The following is a 22,277-nucleotide window of genomic DNA, read 5'->3' on the forward strand; positions in this document are numbered from 1 at the left end:
GGAGAGCTGCTGAGGACACGCTGTGCTGTATATTCTGTTGGTTCCTATTACACCACCTTGACCTGAAGCCAAATTATGCATAAGAGTTCTAAATTGGTTTATGGCTAGAACAGGCGAGCTGATGTCATTTGTCAAATGCGGCACTCTAGAATTATCTTCCCAGCATAAAACCAGGCAAAGCTTTTTCCCACAGAAGACGTGTAGGAGAAATATGTTTTTGAAACAAGAATGCAGCACGCTACAACTTACTCCATGTGGAATAACCAAGCAACGGAGCTAGCCCTTTGTGGTACTGGCGAAGCAAATGAGGCAGCCATGATCGTGAAGATGTCCTTCAGGTTTAACCACATGAAATGTGGAAAAAGAAATTTGGGTGGTGCTTCCTGAGTTGATTTTTCCTTATAAAACTGAAATTATGAGCTTCCTTGAAAAGAAGCACTTTGCTTATTTTTGCATGCAAATTACTCACAGGTAAATAAGGCTCAATATATTTTTTTAAAATCCCCAGTTTACCTATACAACACTGTTTGTGTAGGTATCGAATAGCTCTCTTCTGATTAATGGGTTAGAGTGAAATTCCTTCAAAATTATCAAAACTAGAAGACTCTCAAGTATTGCTTACTCTTGGCAATATTACCACCACTAAATCTTTCTTTGCAGATATGAAAGCTTTCTCCCAGATTTACACCAGGATTCTCAGCAATGGTTGTACACTGAATCATCTGCAGGTATTTGAAGTACATTGATGCCTTGGAGTCACTCCCTGAGTTTCTGATTTGATACAGGGTGAAGCTTGGGGTACTGACATGTTCTAAATCTCCTCAGGTGATTCTAACATGCAGCCAACGTTGAGCACCAGCATCAAAATCACCTGGAGGGCTTATTATGACTCATATTGCTGAGCACAACTTTAGTTTCTGATTCAGTAGGTCAGGGATGAGCCCAAGGATCTACATTTTTAATGAGTTCCCCAAAGAAGCTGATGTTGCTGGTCAAGAGACCAGAGTTTGAGATCCATTGCTGTCCAGTAGAGTTCAGCCAACTCTAGGTCACAGGTCTAATCTGGCTGGAGATCTGTTTTTGTATAACCCATGAGCTAAGAATATCATTTTAAGAAAGTTGTAGAGAAAGAGAAACAAAACAACAGCAACAAAAGAAAGAAAAAAGACGAAGCAAAGACACACGGCTTGCAAAACCTAAAATGTCTACTATCTGCCCTTTTACAAAAAGTGTTTATTGATCCCTACTCTAGAGGATCTTGAGGTCTTGCGGGGGCAGGGAAACAAGAATCCAATCGAGCATGGAAAAACCTTTGGTGGGGAAATATGTTCTTAAAGGCATAGGGGAAACTCTAAACATAGCTGAGAGATTATTAATCCCCTACAATGTGCCAGGAGAGTGGCCTAATTTCATTATAATTATGATAATACAGTTATCACTGCCCTTTAGGTCAGGAAATTGAGAGGCTCTAGGGATATTAGCTTGCTAGTATCTAAGGCCAGTGGAGTGATAGACCTCTGATTTAAACGTTTCTACTAACGATACTATGTCCTAGAAAAGTTCTGTTTAGCAGTGGCTGTAATTCCCAGACTGAGTCTAAAAATATAATAAGTGTACGCATCTAAAAGCATCATTTTTTTTTCCTAGTGATTTGGTTCAAATTGTTATTGACCTCAGACATTGTGCCAGGCACATGTGTTACAAAACCCTGACAATTATCTCTGCCCTCAAGGAACTTAAAGTCCAGTGAGAGAAACAGATATGGACAGAAGCCCAAAGTTCAGTGGGGTTCAGAGGAGGGAGTGGTTAGGTAAAGTTTTACAGAGCAGAGGGTCCTTAAAGGATGCTAGTTCCCCGGTTGGACAAGACAAAAAGGTTTCCTAGTGGAGGAACCGCACTGATACTTTAATACAGGTAAGTTCCAGATGGAAGGATTTTCCCATCTTGAGGAGACTCGCAGGACTCCTGCAGACTCCACAGCTCAACTTTGCCTTGGGCATCTGGCTCTACAAATAAGACACAACTCAGCAGCCAGCAGAAAGGGCCCCTGGCCAGCCAGTGACCACAGCACTTAGTGTATGACAGTAAATGTTGATCCAATTTTAGTGAAACAAGAAACTTTCAATTCTATTTCATGGGTTTATGTAGTCATTTCCAAGCAAGGTTATTAAAAGAAATGCTTATTTGAGTTAATGCTTGGTCTGCTGACGGACCTGCCAAGTTGTAAAAGAACGTGATAATGACACAGGGTTGGGTTTCACATGGCCACTTTTGGGGCAGAATAATCTGAAACCTCTTATTTTTTTATACGTGTGATTTGTTGCACTGAGCTGGGAAAGCAGGCAGGATTCTGCATCATCAAACTGATCCTTGTTCAAGAGACTAATATAACACTTCTCATTTGAATTCATTTCTAAGGTCAAGGTTCAGATAAAACCTGTAGGAAAGAAATAATTTGAGTTGCCCAGCATTGTATTCTGAGGCTACAGAGAGTAATGAATTCACAGTTCTGTTGGGTGCAGTACAGGAGGCAGGCATTGGAACACAGAGAACATCAAAGCAGCTTAGTAAATGCAGAGGTCAAGTTTGGACAGCCAGAACCCAGATGAGGCACCCTAGGCTCCAGGGGACTTAAGAAGTGTTGTGGGGGAGACTGTATTGAGCAGAAAATTTCCTCTGAAGTCTGATGGCAACCACTTTGACTATTTCTTAGTGACAGGTTGTTCCCCCCCCCCCTCTCTCTCTCTCTCCCTTTCTTTTCTTCTGTAGTGCTGGAGGACTGAATCCAGGATGTCTCCCATGCTAAGCATGCACAGTACCTCTAAGCTACACCCCAGCCCCAGGTTGGTTTTTTAATTTTTTTGTTTTTGCTTTCTTATTACAAACCACATATCTGACCCTTCAGTTTGACCTGGCTCTTAGTAATGTAGGTGTAGTCTGAGAGGAATGGTGTCATTTCTCACTGAAGTGCAGTGTCCCTGGGGAGGTAAGTTGAGACTGTTTTAAGGGCATGACTTAAGACCAGATCACAGATCTTAGGAAAGGTACTGAGCCATAACTCAACCTAGGAAAAGCAGAACGTTTATATGGAAATACGCTAGAATCTGTCATTTACATCAGGTATTCTTTTTTTTTTTTTAAATTTTATATGCTACTTTTTAAAGCTTGGGAAAAATAATAAACAATCATTGCAGAAAATTTGGTGAATCAGGAAAAAGCACAAAGAAAAACATTTATCATATTAGCACAACCCAGAATCAATATTTTAGTATTCTGGAATATTTCCTTCTATATTTTTCTAGGCACATATAGATATATAGGGTTTAAGTAATCAAGGTTGTACTGAATACATAGATATACATAGCTTTGTTTTCATTTAACATTATTTCTTATGAATTTTTTCATAATTACACAATTCTATCAAAAACTTTCTACTTGAATGGTTTAATTATTTTAACCATTCCTTCTCTTCAAACATCTGTATTTTTCCCAGTTTTGGTCATAATGAGTAATGCAATGAAAATAATGTGATCAATATGACTTTGCCCTTGTTTGACTGGGAATTTTAAAGGTTTTTGGCACATATTATCAAAATGCTTTCCAGAAAATCTGTACTCTTGCCAGTATTAAGTATCATTATTTCTGAAATATGTACTAGAGTAAGAGATTAAACTGAGTATCTCATTTTAATTTCTGTTTGTGTTTTACTATTAATGCTGACCATTTAAATTGTTTTTAGTAGCTATTTTTACCTTTTCTTCTTAAAATTGTGCTCTTTGCTAATTTTCTACTGAGGAATTAATTTTTATACTGATTAAATTATGTGGGTGCTTTGTAACAGAAGCTACTAAATCTTTACATACTAATAAAATATATTCTTAATTTTCATTTGCCTTTAGCAATAAATAAATAATAAATAAATAAATAAATAATAAATGTGACTTTGATACAATAAAAAAGTCTATAAATTTTCATGTTTAGGTTCCTTTCTCAAATGTAAGAGAAACATCTAAACTTTACTTCATTTTTAAAACCCTTGCTACGTTTTCTCCAATTATCTCTGAAATATTTTGGAGTTTATTTTGATTTATGATGTGAGGTAAGGACCACACGAAGATCACTGATGAAAGCTTCCAAAGTAAGGCAATATTCCAGGACCAGGAGGTGTGTTTCATTCTCTTTATGTGAAACTCAGCAAGAATCAAATAGCATAGGAAATCAGAATTAACAGGGCCAAGATTGCTCAATCTTTCCTTTACTTGAAATCAGTGAGATCAAGCTAGATGCATGTTCCCCTGCATTTGACTACAGCGAGTCTAGAAGATAAAATGAATTCTATCATCTTGATCTGAAGAAGCAAATTTATTATTATCAGAATTCAAATCATCTATTAGACAAACTCTTCCAAAACCTGGAGCATGTGGGAGAAAATAAAACAGTGTCCCTGACATTCACTTATTCAATGCATATTTTTTGAGTACTCATGTGTATAGGCATGTTCTATATCTTGAAATGGCTGGAATTATAATCGCTATGTTCAGGACACAGCACCAGCATGTCTTCTTCTGTGGAACAGAGAACCTCTGACATTTTGATCTGTTTCATATGTTTGAAAGAAGCAATTCTAAAATATAATTAGTTCAGAAATGCCTTAAATATAGGACATAGCATTATTAGGAGGGAATGCAATGACAGAAGTTTCTGGAATACTCAACTACTTAAAAGGAGAGAAAAATAATATTTAGCCAGGTCTTACCCAAAGGGTATTTTTAGTATTTTAATTTTATTTTAGTATTTTTAGTATTTTTCGGTATTACACAGTCACTGGAAAGTTATACCACACTGTGGGCTGGCTGTAATATTCCAAACTTAGAAAATATTCTGCAAAACTATCAAATTCCCTTTGGTATTACCCACCCACAATTCTCAGTAGTCTAAGTTTATTTTTCTGGGATCGAATTAGAACACATTATCTTGTCCCTCTCTGGAATTGCTTCTGTTGAAGTAAGCCTGAGGCCCTTGGCATTTACTGAAAGATGGTATGACCAATAGTCTTATGAAGTTCATTGCTGCATTAATCATAGAAATAAGGACATTATCTCACATAGCACTTGCTGTGCCTCCTGTGATATTCCATCTCAAATTGTAGGGGGTAGCTCAATGGTTGAGCACGTGATTAACAGGTATAAGGCCCTGTGTGCAATCCTTAGAACCAACTCCCCCAAAACCCATAAATAAAGTAAAATAAAATTTTTCCTATGTAGAACCATGCCTGCCACCCAACCCTTTTATAATTCTTCTGCCTAATTTATTTTCGCTTGTGATTTTTATTCCTGTGTTATTATTTGGGGATTGGTCGTTTGCTCTGATTTCACTCTTGCCAAGCACTATTCTAATAAATTATTACTTCCTGGGTAGCTTGATATTGGAGGAATGGCAAAGGCAGGGACAGTGTCCTCTTGCATAGCAGCGTAGATCAACAGCACTGGGTGCCTGGGTCACTATGCTAAGAAGGAAAGCAACCCTGTACTCAGTGAGCAAAGTCTGCCCTGAGCTTAGTAGGAGAAAGTATTGGCACTCCTACCAGATATTTGACACTCTTGTCTTAAATAAAACACATGGCTGTTCTGAGAAGAGAAGCATAAACATGTTGTTAATGCCTTACTTTTTGACTTATAAGCTAGTAATTATCAGTTTCACTGGTTCAAATCCATTTCTGAAAGCATGACTATACCTATGCAAAACAAGGTGTTGAACTTCACATTTACATGGGATCTTGGTCATAAATCTTGCTAGCCCTGGCCTTGGGACAGGCAAAATACACTTTTTCCTGGAAGGGGAGATTTCAGGAACCTGCTAACTAAGTGTCCCTCCCACTCAGGGTACGAAAATTTATAATTAGAAATTAATTTCTCTAGATTCCCAAAGCTGGTTCTTTATAAATTCTTTTACTACAGTAAGTATTAAAAGGGGTAACACTTGATCTCTTCCCTGTTAATTAAGTGGTTGGCTACCACTTAAGGAGGAGAGTGGATCTGGAGATACAGCGGGGATGTGAAGAGTTCTAAGGAGGCAGAAGAGCTGGGGATTTGCTTTTTTCACTATCTTGTCCTGGTTAGTCCACAGCTCACTTGAGATAAGCAATGAGTAGGTACAGGTGCATCCTTTCTGGCCATAAATAACGAGGCTTGCAGCCATTGTCTAACAAGGAGTTAAAGGGACATGTGGGCAACCACCAATGACACAAAGAGAGTCCCGCGTGCTGACGGGATTCTTAATTTTTAGTAAATAACTTGTTATTCAACTTCTCTCAAATCCAGCAGACATGTTGCTGAGAAGGGCTTGTTTTTCAAATTGGCACATTAGGAGTCATTCATCCACTGTACCAAGAACAAATACCCACGTTTCTCCTGGGTTTATGGGATCTAGCAGGCTGCAAATGATACTCAGGATGCAAAAGAAATGGAAGACCCAGCTCCTGCCTCTGAGGAGGTTACATCTGGCTGGGAGATGAATGATGAGAACATGAAACAGCTGGAGAATAATACCAGGCTGGAAAAAATCAAGCATGAGGGTGTTGGGCTCTGACTACAAGCAGTGAGAAATTTAAAGATAAAAAAGATCACACAAGGAGAGAAATCAAACAGTCGAGTTGAAAGGGATTGCAAGAGGCTGCTCTTCCTGTTTCAGGTGTCAGTAGCAAACTCTGGCTGTCCCCTGGGAACAACTGAAAACAGGACTGTGTGATATTCCACCTCTGCCCTGGAGAGCCCAGCATCCCACCCCAAGAACATCTAGTCAACCACCTCGAGAAGGAACTCACGGACTCTTGAGAATTCTAGAATCATCCACAATTTAAAAAGAAAGCAATTCCCTAGACTTCTTGGTGTGTAAGTTCTTTGTTGCTAATTATGAAATTTACTATTCCAGTCATCACTATTCTGGAGACATCATGTAGCGTAAGGATCTGAGGATGAGTGTAGCAGATACGAATCTCAATCCAAAAAGTCATGCTCATTTCTATTTGAATTTAGGAAAACATTGGTACCATTCTGTAATCTCACATGAAGTACCCACTTGAATGTTCGGGCCAGTTGTCTGGAAGGATATTCCTCTGTTTGAGTCTAACCAGTTGTTTTCTTCATCCTTTTTTTTTAAATGGATCTTTAATTTAATTTATTTATTTATATACAGTACTGAGGATCAAACCGAGGGCCTCACACATGCCAGGAAAGTGCTCTACCACTGAGCCACAACTCCAGCCCCATCCTTAGTCACTTTATATTTTATAATTCAATTTCTGTTTGGTGCCTTGCCTGAATAGGGGAACCGAGGCAGCTATTTCAGGCCCAAATGTGAAGATTTTGGTGTGAGACATGCTATCTCGACCACGTTTTCTAAGCATCACTAGAATTTTCAAAATTCTGTCTTTAAGAAGATCCCCCAAAGCTTATGAAAGATGCTAACAACATGGCCTCCTTTCAAATATATTATCTTCATTTTCCTACTCTCTCTCAGTTCACAACTGAGTTCTGGAAGCTTCCATTGTGCTAAGTTGTCAGGGAGCTTCTATGAGGAGAGGATTCATTTTTTCTGAACTCATCTCTCCATGCAGCTACCTACTGACACGTCTTCACCGTGGTTGGTCTTTAGACATTGGTTCACACAGGCCAATTTGAAGACGGTTCACCAGGTCCATTCTGGACAGCCATGTCTTTCTACTGTTCTGGGAACTTGGTGAGTGAACCCACAGCCCTGACTGCCTGGGATTGGCTGCTTCCCTAGGACCCAAGGGGGGCAGAGTCTTTCTTTGTATGAATCGCTGACATGTCTATGAAGCCATTACTTGTCCTCATCCCCACCCTCCCACTCCTCAGTGCAGAAAATCCTTTTCAAGTCTGGGGCCAAGAAATCTTTTATGTAGACGGGTGGTTCTCAAAGTGTGGTCCTTGGTTCAGAAGCAGCAGGATCACCTGAGAACTTGTTAGAAATGCAAATTTTCCCCTCCTCATTCCTACTGCATCTTAAATTCTTAGGGTAGGATCTAGTGATCTTCATTTTAATAAACTTCCCCAGTGATATTGATGCAAGAAAATTTGGAATCCATTAACTTATGCCTTGAGTTTTTTTTCCTTCCCCTCATACACTGGTTCTTAAATTTTTAATATGCATCAGAGTTACCATAGATTATTGAGCCACACCTACAGTTTCTTATCCAACAGTTCTGGGGAAGGCTTGAAAATTTGCATTTTCTGGCAGGTTCTCTGGTGAAGATGCTGATTCTGCTGGTCTGGGGACTACATTTTAGAGAATCATTGCCCCAGAGCCCTTGATTCCATAGCTGTCCATTCTCTTCCTTCTGTGTCTTCCGGTAGGAGGCATTCCATTCTTATTGATAATTTAATCAAACACATCTTCTAGAAATTTGCTTGTGTATAAATGCTTGTGATTCTGAGTCAAACGTCACCAATTTGTCGTGGGCATATATCAGTGTTCTTGGAAAGCCACTGTCTGAAGCTGGGCCAGCAGCTCTCAATCTTGCCATCCCAGGGTCCCTTCCTGGGTCCAGGGCTCCCACAGCTGGTTCCTGTGCAGGAGAACGTCCCACAAGACTCAGAAGGAGGAAAAGAGCCCATCGTTCACCTCATTAATCTATGTTTTACAAATAGCAGGTCTGAATTCGGTTGGCTTCTTTCTGCCTAGAACCCAAGAGAAAGATACTGGGCATAATGTGGCTCCAGAGGACAGGGAAATCAGAGAAGGGGAGGGCAGGGAGGTTGGGGTAAGTGAGCCAACGCCTGGAGAGTCAAATGCTGGTTTCTTGAGGCAGACATTTTTTGCCATGGTTTGGAGTAGAAGGGAGAACCCCACGGAATCTTGAAATTTAATTCTTGTTAATTAATATCCCCAGAATTTTGGAGAAGTGGCCACCACCTGGTTTCTGCTTTCTTAAATTTAAATCCTTTCCTCTTACTCTTGTTCTCTTCCCTTCCTCCTTCTCCTACTTTTTCTTTTGCTTGCAGAGTGATCCGAATCCCCAGTTCCTTTTACCCCATTTATGTTTTGTTCTCTACCTGGCTTTCTGAAGAGACACAAATTCTCATCATCACCATTATTACATATTTTTGGTTTGGTTACCACAGAACAATTACCTGTAGTCTGCAAGGCACAGCCACACTCTCAGCTAGGCCAGGGGCCACCCCCGGTGGCTGCTTATTCTACATTTCTTAAAAAACAAAATTCTATTTTGTTAAGTGGCCCCCATGGTTCTGGATGGAAGAATCTACCAAAGAACATGCTGAATATTAGTTACCATAAGTATTTAGGTAGTTCAGCATCATTTATTAACACGTCCAAGCATCGCTATTATTAGGAAGGCCCTGAGGGTTCCCAGAACATTTCACTTACAGTAAAGTTGTGAAGACTTTTCTGCTGAAACAACACTCCATGTCAATGGGGTGACAGGGGCAGATTCTGTTCCTTACACCTGTGCTACAATAGAATGGGGCGATCTGTGCTCTTTAAATGCCTGCTCTAATTTTCTGTTTCCATCTTTTTGTTCTCTCTGGTCCTAATCACAGCACCTTATTTTTTATAGGCACTGAGCAAATATTTATGGAGTTGAATGGAATTAAATTCAATAGAGACTTCTAGTTAATGATTGGAAAGGCTTTTCTTCTCCTCTCTTCCCTGTGAGACCAAGGATAACAATACCCATAACAAAAAATAACAAACCACAGAGAGGAAAATGAAATCAAGGAAGGAGCAAGGCAGAAAATGACAATCTATGAAGAGTAACTTTCATGTATAGTAACACATGAATCAAACATAGGGAACACAGCAAAAAGGGGCACATACCTTATACCCCCAAGGGCATGCAAATATTTTAAAGTGATTGGCTGCCCTGAGGGTCACAAGACCATCTATTGTGCATCAGTAGGTCTGGTGGTTTGCAGGTGGCTTGTGGGAATATCCCAAACTTGGATTCACATCCCAGAGCAGCAGGAGAGGAGGGCTGAGGGACAATCTGAGAAGGTCTGCTGTATCTGCAAGAACAGAGAGTCACATTGATGGGGTAGACAAGAGAAGGCAGGAGACCATCAATTTACCTGTTGCTGCTAATACATGAAGAAAATAATCAAAAATAATAAACACCAAATAGCAATTTAAAAAGCATACAAGAGACAGGTGGATTTTCCGCTTATCCTAAAGGTGAGCGGCTCCAGAGTGTAAGATCTGAGACATGTATATGGTAGAACAGTGTGAAAAAGTTCTAAACCCAGTTTGCCTTCTGCCTTTATTCAGTTCATGGACCCTTCCCATACAACCTTTTGTAAGTAATGGGTCCAGTTATATTGTGTAACTCAACTTCTATTAGGTGCCATCAGGCCAGTTGCCTGAATAGGGGAACTGAGGCACCCATTTCAAGCCCAAATGTGAAGATTTTAATGTGAGACATGCTTGTCCACGTTTTCTAAGCATCACTAAAATTTTCAAAATTTCTGTCTTTAAGAAGACCCCCCCCCACACAAGTTTATGATAGATGCTAACAACATGGCCTCCTTTCAAATATGCTATCTTCATTTTCCCACTTTCTCTCAGTTCACAACTGAGTTCTGGAGGCTTCCATTGTGCTAAGTTGTCAGGGAGTTTAGAACTGGCCTTAGAGTTGAGTTGTGACTAAAAAATTAGCCACAAAGGAAAAGGTACGAGACAAGCAAGAATCAGTTAAAATATACTCACCAAATGAAAACGTGCCACCGAATTTGTGTTCCCTCTTGACAGTGAATAAGTAAACTGTGGTCTCTAGAAATAAATTAAAGAGGAGCTAAAGGTATTCAAATAAAAGGTGCAAGACCATTAAATGAGATGAGGAGAGAACAGACAACCTTTGTGAAGAATAAAGAGAAATATAAAGCCATTGTACATAACAGGAAATCACAGGTGCAGCAGGAAAGATGAATAATATTAGGGGAAAGAAGACAGGACAGAGACCAATAGGGAAAAATGCAAAAGAATACAATTAAGGAGGGTGAGACAAAAAGGAGCTCACAGAAGACGGTGGAGAGCTTTACTACCCTTGCTGTGCCAGAAGAAAAGAAGAGATGAAATGGGAAATGGGAAAGTTCTGAAGGTGTCGTAGGAAAAGCTTTGGAGGATGATGAAACCCTGCATCTCCTGCCTTCGACTTCTTTAGCTTTGAGATGAAAGTGATGAAACAGTGGGTGACCTTGTCAGCGAAGGGTCTTGCAGGCCTTCCCAATGTCTTCTGCAGGGATTGATTTATTCAAAGGTCTTCATATATTCTTCTTGGCATAATTTTGGTCATTTATATTTTACTAAGAAATTTTGTGTTGCTTCTAGATTTGCAAAGTTGTTTCCATAGAATTGCATGCAATTCTGATATATATATATTGTCCCCTTGAGATGCTAGGGATCAAAGCCAGGGCTGTGTGTGTGCGGGGTAAGCACACCCAGCCCTATACCCCTGACCCTATAATTATTTTTAACTCTCCGGTACTGTAATTTGCTATTTTTTCTTCTTCTCTCATTTCCAGTCTTCTCTATTTTACTCCCTCCCATTGCCTTAATCAAGTTTACAATAAGTTATGCACTTTATTGGCTTTTGGAAATGCCAGCATTTCCATTAATTTATCATTCTACTAATTTTTGTTTCTCATTTCATTAAGTTCAAATTTTATCCCTACAAATTCTCTCTTCCTAAATTACAAATAAAATTCTGGATAGATACTAATTTTTTTCATCTTTTATCTTTCTTATTTAAAATAATACACAATAGAGGCATTATGGCTTCTTATTTTTGACTTAGAGTACATCTTTGATTGGGTCCCTCAAATTCATGTATAAAGCGTTTTCCTTTTTTTCATTGTCTTCTTGGAATTTATAATTTTAGTTTTGAGATATTGTTGATTTAATTACTATTTAGAAGTCCCCTAATTTCAAAGTAGTTAATGTTATTTTTTTTTAATTTTTGGTTAAAATTTTATAATTTATTTCTAACTGTACTGAATTCTTTATAACAACATCTAAAGTTTTATATATATATATATATATATATATATATTTGTGTGTGTGATTGTATTTTTCTTTCTTTTCTTTTCTTTTTTTTTTTTTTTTTTTTTTTTTGGTGCCAGGGATTGAACCCAGGGGCACTTAACTGCTGAGTCACATCCCCAGCCCTTTTTATTTTATTTTGAGACAGGGTCTCACTAAGTTGCATAGTGTCCCACTAAGTTGCTGAGGTTGGCTTTGAACTTGTGATTCTCCTGCCTCAACCTCCCAAGCTGCTGGGATTAAAGGTGTGTGCCACCATGCCCAGCTATTGTATGTTTCATTTTTGTAAATATTTTATTGTCATGAAAATTGTGTATCTTACACTAGGAGTTTCTACAGTTATTCTGATTTTTGGATTTTGTGATGTATTCTTCAATTTCTCTTTCTCTTCATTTTTGTTTGAGTCCCATATTCCCTGATTCTAAAAAGAAGTGTACTGCCTCACACTCCAGATGCATTTGAAATAGATTCTAAATAGGTTCATCTGCTTTATTTGTTTAGTTCCTGCACTGTTTGGTATAAGAAAGTTTGTGATTATTGTTAACTTTTTCATAATGAGCATAAATTTATAAATTTGTGTTATCACATTTTGCTCAGCTATGGTCTATTTAGAACTTTTAATCTGAGTTCCCTTCCTGCTTAATTCTAATGTTAACATTCTTTTGTTTGTTTGTATGTGTCTTGGAACACTTTGCCAATGTCTCTATTTTCAACCTTTCAAAATCACTTCGTGTGACACGTCCCTCTGATGCTTGGGATATTCCCAGGGCTTTTCATCGTGCCACGTGACAGTCACTGTTTCCTTTACAAATATTTAACTGGATTATATCATACACATGGAAAGGGCTCAAATCATTAAGTACACACACAGTTCATAGGACTTTTACAAAGTAGCACAACTTTCTAACAACCTCCAGGTCAAGCTATAGACTACTGGTACCCCAGAACCCTCCATGATATCTTCCCAGTCCCTGCTCCTCCAAAGTCACCCATGATTCTGACTTCATAATCCAATTTTGTGTAAATGAAAATATACTACAAATCAGGTTGTGTGTCTTTGTGTTTGCTTTATTTGGGTTTATATTATATTTGTACATTTTATCTATGCTTAGTGTGTGTGGTAGTAATCTATTTTTTGTATGCTGTATGTCATTTCAGAGTAGAAGCGGGCTAAAATGTCTTTATTCATATTATGGCTGATAAACATCAGTTTTACTTTTGCAATTATGCTGCTGTGATAATTTTTTTGTACATGATTTTTTGGTATGTTCCTATGCAGGCCTGCTCTGCCATTTTTTATTCTTAAATAGGTTACAGAAATACCTAAAATTTGTAGGTTTGTATGCCTAATATTATATACAAATAAAACTAAAAATTATGTATATAGAGAGCTTACTTAAAAGAGAAAGAATGAAAATAAAACACAAATTACAAATAAATAACTTTATTCTCCACAAAGAGCTTATAAAATAATAAAAGGGAATTATAATGTTTAAAAGCTTATATGTAGTACACAAGTACCTAGAAATTACAAGACGTCAAAATTGACATGTGAGAAAACGAGTTTAATAGACCAGAAGATACCAATAATTACTAAAGTGGTATCTGAAAGACATGTGACCTCTCAAGACACAGATGATTTTTACATATCAATGATACAAATATTTCAAATAACAGTCAATTTCTATCTTACAGAAATACTTAAAGAACAAAAGAAAACTGAAATTGTAAGTACTTCTAATCCCCAGCATTTTGTTCACATTATTCTATGACCTTGGTATAAAACTGACCTCATAAGTCAATAAGGATAACACAAAAAAGCATATCCAAAAGAAATGATAGATCTATTTTACTAATGATTACTACGACTATGTATGATGAAAAAAAAAAATAAAGATTTACATTTGGTGGAAAAATTCTAAATAGAAGTTTAATTATTCCTTTTATATGTGGAATGAAGGGATGGTTTAATCAGATAATCTAGACACATAATTCACCACATTAGCAGAATAATGTAAAAATATTGAATGATACTCTCAATTGATGTAGAAAAAAGGTTTGATGAATAAGTCAATACCTGGTAATGATAAACCTATTAGTAAATAAGGAACTGCAGAGACTCTATTTAACATGGTAAAATTTTATACTGAAAACTCAAAACAAAAATTATATAAGTTTTGCTGGGCTGGGGTTGTGGCTTAGCAGTAGAGCGCTCGCCTAGCATGTGTGAGGCCCTGGGTTCAACCCAATGTAAGACCCTGGGTTCCATTCTCAGCACCACATAAAAATGAATAAAATAAAGGTATTGTGTCCAACTACAACTAAAAAATAAATATTAAAAAATTATACTTATGGAAAAGCTCAAAATGCAGTTTCTTTAAAATTGGGGACAAGGGGCTAGGGATGTAGCTCAGTGACAGAGTGCTTGCTGGCATGTGTGAGTCCCTGATTTCTAGCCCCAATCTGAATAAGATTGGAAACAAGACAAGGACACTCACTCTCACTGCTATTGTTGAAAATAACACTAGTTGTCTTTCCTAACCTCTAAAAAAGAGAAAAGAGAGGTATAAGCAATGGGAGGAAAAAATAAAACCCTTGTGATTTGCATACTGGTAGGGAGAAAAAAAATTTTTAAAAATTCAGAACAACAAAATGCAAAATTACAGCCAATTTTAAAAAAATGGTCAATTAAATTTTTACCAAAATAAAGGATTACTAATCAATAAGGAATAACAGATAATCAACATAGGATAGTCTGGCAGAAAAATTCTTCATCATCTGACATATTATGGATTCAACTTGCTTCTTCAAGAGTTTGTTTGTTTGTTTGTTTGTTTTTTACACAAATGGAAACATGCACTGCACTGTCTTTTGTCTCTGACTTCCTTCACTTAGCATGCTTTTGAGATCCACTCATCTCATCTTCCTGTTTTGAGACTCTCTTTATGTTGATCCAAAGTATTCCATTATATGGGTTGTTACGGTTGAGATATGAGGGGCCCCCCAAAGTGCATGTGTGAGACAACGCAAGAATTTTCAGAGGTTCAATGATGAGATTAGGAGAGTTATGACTTAACCGTTGGATTACTCTACTAATGGGTTAATTGGGTGGTAACTCTTGGTAGGTAGAGTGTAGGGGGAGGAGGTAGCTCACTGGGAATGTGACTTTGGGGCTCATATTTGGGGTCCCTGGTGAGCAAAGCTCTCTCTTCTTCCCTCTGCCACGCCCTCCCTCCGTGATGCTCTGCTTCACCCAGGGCCCAGAGATACAGAGTCAGCCAACCAGGGCAGGGACCTCTGAAACTGTGAGCCAAAATCAACTTTTCCTCCCTTCAGTTGTTCTTGTCAGGCCTTTTGGTCATAGTGAGGCTAAACTGACAAAAAGATGGATATCCCAAAAGTTTTCCTGTGGATAGATTTTTGAGTCATTTCTACTTTGGGCTATTGTGAATGAAGCTGCCAGAGACATTTGCATGCAAGTCTTTGTGGAAACTTATGTTTGGATTTCTCTTACAGAAACGCCTAGGAGTAAGAATGCTGGGTGTTTTGTAAGTATATGTTTGCCTTTTAAAGAAACTGAGAAAATATTTTTATAGTGATCTTTCAATAACACCATGTGCTTAAGAGCCTCAACACTTAATATTGTCTTTTTAATCTTAGACACTCATTAACTAGTACCTCATTATTATTTAAACTCACATTTCTAATATTAAGCATGTTTTCATGTGCCTATTGGCAGTTATAGCTTCTGTAAAGTGTGTCTGTTCCAATATTTTCTATGCCTCAGTTTCCTTTTCAGAAATCTAGAATATTAACCTCAGTGTGTTTATAAAGATTAAATAAGCTAATATATATTAGCACCAGAACAATCCCTGACATCCAGTATTAGTTTCCTATTACTGCTATAAAATTATATGAAATTTAGAGACATAAATTTATTATCTTATGGTTTTGTAGGTCAAATGTTCCTCACAGGTGTCACTGGGTTAATTTTAAATAATTGGCAGGGTTGTATTCTCTGCTGGAGGGTTAGGAAGGAATCTGTTTGCCCTTTCTAGCTTCCAGAGGTCACTCATGTCTTGTAGTCTCCTTTCTCATCTCAAAACCCCTATAATTGGAAGTCAAAAGATAATGTTGCATCTCAGCTTCACCACTTACCCACTGTGTGGTCATGGGCAGGTGAACTCTTTGAATTGCTGTTTCTCTAGCTGTTATCAGATGATTTTATGGGCCATCCTTAGAGGAATTTTGTGAGGAAGACACAGACAGGATAAATGAGAGTTCTGGATGTCGGGCCCCAGGTCAACGAGGCCAATTCCCAGCTCAACTGATGAGCACACATCTTAGCCTCTAATGGAGCCCCAAAAAGTCAAGTGAAGGAATCAGTATATGAGAGAGAGAGAGAAAGGAGAGAGGAGACAAGCAGTGGCTCAAGTCCTGGCAGAAGGGCTGCCACTGAGAAAGGCAGCATTTGGCATGTCACATGCACAAGGCCCTGGGTTATAAATCCCCAGCACTGCAGACAGCAAACAAACAAAAAACCCACCACCAACAACAAAAAGGGAACCCTCCCACATGCTGGAAGGCGGAGAAGGCCAAGGTGAGTCTGGGGCTGTGGGGTGGGGATGAAGCCTGAGGCCGACACAGGTGCTGGTGGGAAGTCTGTTTACTCCCTAGACTCTGTTAGGAGCCAGGTGACCCCAGGTACCAGCCGCTTGTTACAGGGAGAAGCTGAACCCAAGGGGAGCACTGTGGTTCATGAGGGACATAAGGAATTCAGGGACAACCCAGAGGGCCGGCCACCGCACTCTCATGCACACACCTGACCCAAACCAGGCTGGAACTTGGAAGAACTTTTCTCTACCGAAACCAAGTGTCCCCAGAGAAAAACTTTAAGATACTGTCTTATGAGTTTCCTATTAAAAGGGCCAACTGGCCCTATTATTCTGCAATGATAGGAACTGCTCTGCTCGCCCAATTTTTAGGGCTTAGCTTCTAAATATGAAGAGCCAAGGATCAGAAACAAGTGCAGGAAGTCTCCAAGAAGAAGGGCAGAGAAGAAGAACTCAGGAGGGAAGAACTCATGTAAACAGGGGCCCTAATTGCAGCAAGATCAAATTGAAAAAATTATAATTACATTCCTAGAGAGAGAAGGATATTGCTCTACTTACAAGAACAATATACAGTAAAAACAAAACCCAGGGAATAAGAAAGAGCCCCTCAATACCAAATGCACGACTATCACAAGTAGAGTTATAGTCTCGTCTACTGTAATTGGAAGTCAGTGGATAGTGACAAGACCTTAAAATGATTAGGTGACAGGGCACTGTAAGCATGGTATTTGGATATATGCAGAAAATATGCAAATAATCAGTTTCCAGAAATCATGTAGTTCTAAATGGAGCCCCTAGATCTAGAAATGGGAGTTAGAGATTGGTGGGGCAGAGGTCCGACACTTTATTACATTTTAACTTTAAACATTTTTAGCTATTTGTCTTTTTAAAAAAAATATTTTTAGTTGTAAGTGGACACAATAACTTTATTTATTTATTTATTTCTATGTGGTGCTGAGGATCAAACCCAGTGCCTCACACATGCTAGACAAGCACTCTACCACTGAGCTACAATCCCAGCCCACTAGCTATTTGTCTTTTAAGAAAATTTCAGTGTGGTGCAATGCATATAACTTAAAATTAACCTATAGTAACATTTAGACACTGTCAGTGTTGTGCAAGTCTTACAACCATCTTGTACCAATGTATTTTTATTAACATGAAAGAAAACCTCGAGCCCAGTAAGTAGTTACCTGTGATTCCCTTCTTCTCCTAGACCCTGGTAATCATTAATGTGCTTTGTCACTATGGATTTTTTTTTGGCTGTAGATATTTCATATAAATGGACTCATACAATAATTGGCCTTTTGTAACTCAGTTTTTCACCTTTAGCGTAATATTTCCAAGGCCCATCCACTCTGTAGGATGTATCAGCACTTCTTTCCTTTTTAAGAATACATAATATTCCATTGGATGAATATACCCTTTGTTTATTTATCCATTTGGGGCTGGATTGTTTCTACCTTGGTGTTATTATGAATAGAGCTGCTGTGGACACTGGTGTGCAAGGTTTTTTTTTTTTTTTTTTTTTTTTTAAGAAAGAGTGAGAGAGAGTGAGAAAGAGGGAGAGAGAGAGAGAACTTTAATATTTATTTTTCAGTATTTGGCGGACACAACATCTTTGTTGGTATGTGGTGCTGAGGATCGAACCCAGGCCGCACGCATGCCAGGCGAGCGCGCTACCACTTGAGCCACATCCCCAGCCCTAAGGTTTTGTTTTAACACTATTTTACTTGTTTTGACTTTATACCCAAGAGGAGGAATCCTGGGCCATATAATACTTCTATATTTAACTTAATGTAGACCACCAAATTGTTTTTCATAGCAGCTGCACCATTTCACATGTCCACCATCAATGGAAAAGGATTCCAAGTTCTCCACATCCTTACCCACACTTGGTTCTTTTTATTTCTTTTTGCTGTGCTGGGGATTGAACTTAGGGCCTTGTACATGCTAGCTAATTGCTCTACCACTAAGTTATACCCCCAGCACTTGTTCAATTTTTTTTTAACTGGAACTAAAAAACTTATGGAATTATTATTATTTTTACTACTACTACTACTACTACTACTACTACTACTACTACTACTACTACTATTTTTGGCACTAGGAACTGAACCCAAGCTCACCCTATCACTGAGTTCATCCCCAACTATTTTAAAATTCTTTTTATTTACTTTGAGGCAGGGTCACTTTAAATTGTTCCAGCTGACCTTGGACTTGCACTTCTCCTCCCTCAGTCTCTCACGTAGCTGGGAGTATGCCAGTAGGTGTGTGCCATCCTATGAGCCTGGCAGAACTTACAGAACTTTCAATGGAACTGAAAACTGTGTGTAAAGTACTGTGATAACCGGAAGTCATTAAAATAAAATCAGAAGATGATATTGATAATTGGCATAAGGATGAAAGAAAACAGTATTTAGGGACTGTCAGAGCCTTACCAGGTCTGTTAATTTCCTATTTCCACTGCAACAAATTATCACAAATTTAGAGGCTTAAACCAACAGAAATTTATTCTGCTTTAGTTCTAGAGGTTGCAAGTCCAACATGGGACAAACTGAGGTCAAATCAAGACATTGCCAAGGCAATGTTCTTCTTTGGGGTTTCCAGGAGAATCTGTGTCCTTGCTTTTCTCTGGCTTCTAGAGATCACCCACATTCCTTGGCTTGTGGCCCCTTCCTTCACACTCACAGCATGGCGTCTCCTCTCCTCTCTGACCTCTGGTTTCATCCTTACCGCTGCACTCTCTGATCTTGATCCTCCTGGTTCTCATTCATAAGGATCCCATGACTACTCTGGGCTCTCCTAAAGACTCATCCACTCAGAGGGCATCCACCTTCACTACATTTGCAAAATCCCCTTTGCCTTGTCAGGCAATATATTCACAATTTCCAGGGTTGAATATGGACTTTTCCAGAAGGCTGTTATTTAGCCTACAACTCAGGGAATTTATTGGATAATTAGATCATACTCATTTATTGGATACTAAGATCATACAACCAGAAAAGGCTCTGTCAATTACAAAGTATCAATTAGAAAGTACTGAACTTCCCAAGACTCACTTTTCTTTCCTAAGGGGAAGCTGAAAAGGATAAATATGTCATTTATTATACATTTTTTGGCAAGGGTACAAAATAAGAGAATATGCTTCCCTATGCTACTCAAATTTCTTCCAAATACCCTTTAAGGCCTGTAGGAGCCTGCAGGCAAAGCTCGTAGCTGCAAATTTCAGGCATGACATTTCTTTGAAGTCTCATGTTTTCTCAGAAATTCACGTGAATTATATATTATATTTAATAATAGATGTGTGTTTGTTTTAATACATAAATAACATTTTAAATGTCTTACCTGCAGGAACAATAAATGATTCTCTTTATTCTTTAATCTTGTATATCCCCCATCACCCCTCTGATGATTTCTGAGAAACATCATTAAATAAAAGAAAGCACATTGTAAACTATAATGAGCAATCATAATAAAACTTGGGTTTTTACATCCCAATATCAAATATTGACAGCATTCCATTGGCCTTAACTCCATATAGTGAACCTAGGAGGAAAGAAGAATTTAAGAAGCTGAGCCAAACTGAACTCTAAAATAAATCTGAAATTAATACAGTAGGACTTGTTCTTCAAACTGTGGGGAAGTTAGGTTTCTCATTGTGACTGTCTGCCAGGGAGGTGGGAGGCTTATTACCAGTAGAAACAGGTAAAATCAAAATTTAAAGCTAAAATCAAAGTATGAGTGTGGGAGATATTGGGGTGTCCAACCCTATAATATCTATAAGCTTCTCAAATATCATTCATTGAGGTTTCCTCAATCTGCTTTGCAAATATATGCAGCTTCCTAAAGTATCCCATCCCCATCCAGATCACTGCCCTCTCTAGAATCCCAGTGCCAGCATTTTCAACTCAAAAAGACCAATATTCACATGGTGCTGTGAAAAGAGGGTCCGGTTCCCTAATACCTCCAAGGTAATGGTCAATGGACAGATGCTTAGGAACGTTGAAAACCCTTCCAGACATTTGTTCAGTAACATAAAGTGGCCTCAGACCTACTCCCTGCATTAGCCAGGAAAGCAAGGGAAGGAAGCAGAGCTCATAAGGGGCCCCGGAAATAACTTCCACAGTTAATACCATGGAGGAATGTCTCCTCTGCTGACAAGTTCTTTTTTTATCTCACTTATTTCTGTTAGAGACTGTCCTGAGGACGTGGACCATGGCCCCTTTCTTAGAAATCCTTGAAGAATATCCATGTCTCCCTCCCCCAGCAACTGCATAAATACCTGTGAACTTGTTCCTTGGAAGAATATCCCCTTGACACACATAAAGGGTGGAGCTATGTCACAAGTGTGCCTTTTATTGGGAAAGTTACCATCTAATTTTGGCAAAGATGAGCTAGACAACATGCAAACTTGTGTAGTTTACACGGTTCAAGTGGCTGGAAAATGGAAGTCTGATGGAGATTTGTTATGGGGGAGAGGAAGAGCTTGGGTAATGGCAGAGAATTGGCAAAGGGACAGCATCAGAACAGGCCTTCATGGGGGTGAGGGAGAATGGGCAGCACAGAGCAGGTGCACCCGGGCCTTTGTGGGGCATGTGATGAACCAGCCACAGGGCGGGGGTGAGGGGCAGGTGTCGCCTAAGAAGCAAGGATGCCCAAGAGAAAACATGTATGTTAAAGCAGGAATCTGTACTCTCCATTCCTGCTAAGTAACTCCTTGGTTATCTTTCAAAACAGGAAAGATGGTGCACATTTTTATTCCCCTGCCTTGTAAGAAATTAAATCCCAATTTTTTTTTACCTTCCTCTTTCTGATAAATTATCATTTTATTTTGCTTCTTTTGGGCAAAATGAGCAAATCTAACAATGAGACAAACTCCCTTTTTATTCAGACTGTTCTCCAATAAAATGAACTTGTGTGCTGTTTGCTGTTTGTCTTCCAACAACCTGACCGGTACTCTATTTTTACCTCTCAGTCCTGAAATGACTCTCTCTCTCTCTCTCTCTCTCTCTCTCTCCAGCATTAAGCAGGTGCTCTACCACTGAAGCCCAGGGGTAGAGCACCTGCCTAATGTGTCTCTTAATTTGCATTTTCCTCATCTCCATGTGCTCTAAGCGAGGTTTAGGGAGCTCTGTGGTTCACTAGGCACAGTATGATTCTCACAGCTAGTTACTCCTTTGGGCTTTGGTTCAAGCTTCCATTATTCATACATCAGATTGCTTCTAGGGTATGACACTTTGGACGTGATTAGAAGGCCAAGTGAAAAATATTTAGCAGTCTCACATGACAAGGCCACTTGGACAAAAGGACTTTGTACATGTGACTTCACACAATGGGAAATCGTGAACTTTCCCTCACCCTCTAAGTGGCATGGTGCCCGGGTAAACTTAGAAGCTACCCTCTGGCATGATTCTGGAAATCTTTTCGTTTCTGATATGTGGAATTTTTACACTGAAATATAAATTAGCATTGAGAAAGACTTAATTATTTTTTCGTAGATTAAAAGCTATGTAAACCCCCAACGTTTGGCTCAATAACACTCTCCTCTTATAAAATAGAAATCTCATTCATTACTAACATTTTATT

The 22,277-nt window shown here is 38.7% G+C and overlaps 1 long non-coding RNA gene across 3 annotated transcripts; it reads left to right on the forward strand.

Moving 5' to 3' along the window:
• Positions 1-210: 210 nt before the first annotated feature.
• LOC113185677 (uncharacterized) lies at positions 211-21,619 on the forward strand. Of its 3 annotated transcripts, none has more exons than XR_013344336.1 (6): positions 211-471; positions 661-728; positions 2,770-2,843; positions 13,771-13,802; positions 15,592-15,623; positions 20,884-21,619. It is a non-coding gene; the product is annotated as an uncharacterized LOC113185677 (long non-coding RNA). The 3 variants fall into 3 exon arrangements; XR_013344337.1 differs by lacking the exon at positions 20,884-21,619 and adding an exon at positions 18,929-19,001; XR_003301152.2 differs by lacking the exons at positions 13,771-13,802; positions 15,592-15,623; positions 20,884-21,619 and adding an exon at positions 6,691-6,856.
• The last annotated feature ends 658 nt before the right edge of the window (positions 21,620-22,277 follow it).

The sequence above is a fragment of the Urocitellus parryii genome, chromosome 9 (genome assembly GCF_045843805.1).
Source record: "Urocitellus parryii isolate mUroPar1 chromosome 9, mUroPar1.hap1, whole genome shotgun sequence".
Lineage (NCBI taxonomy): Eukaryota > Metazoa > Chordata > Mammalia > Rodentia > Sciuridae > Urocitellus > Urocitellus parryii.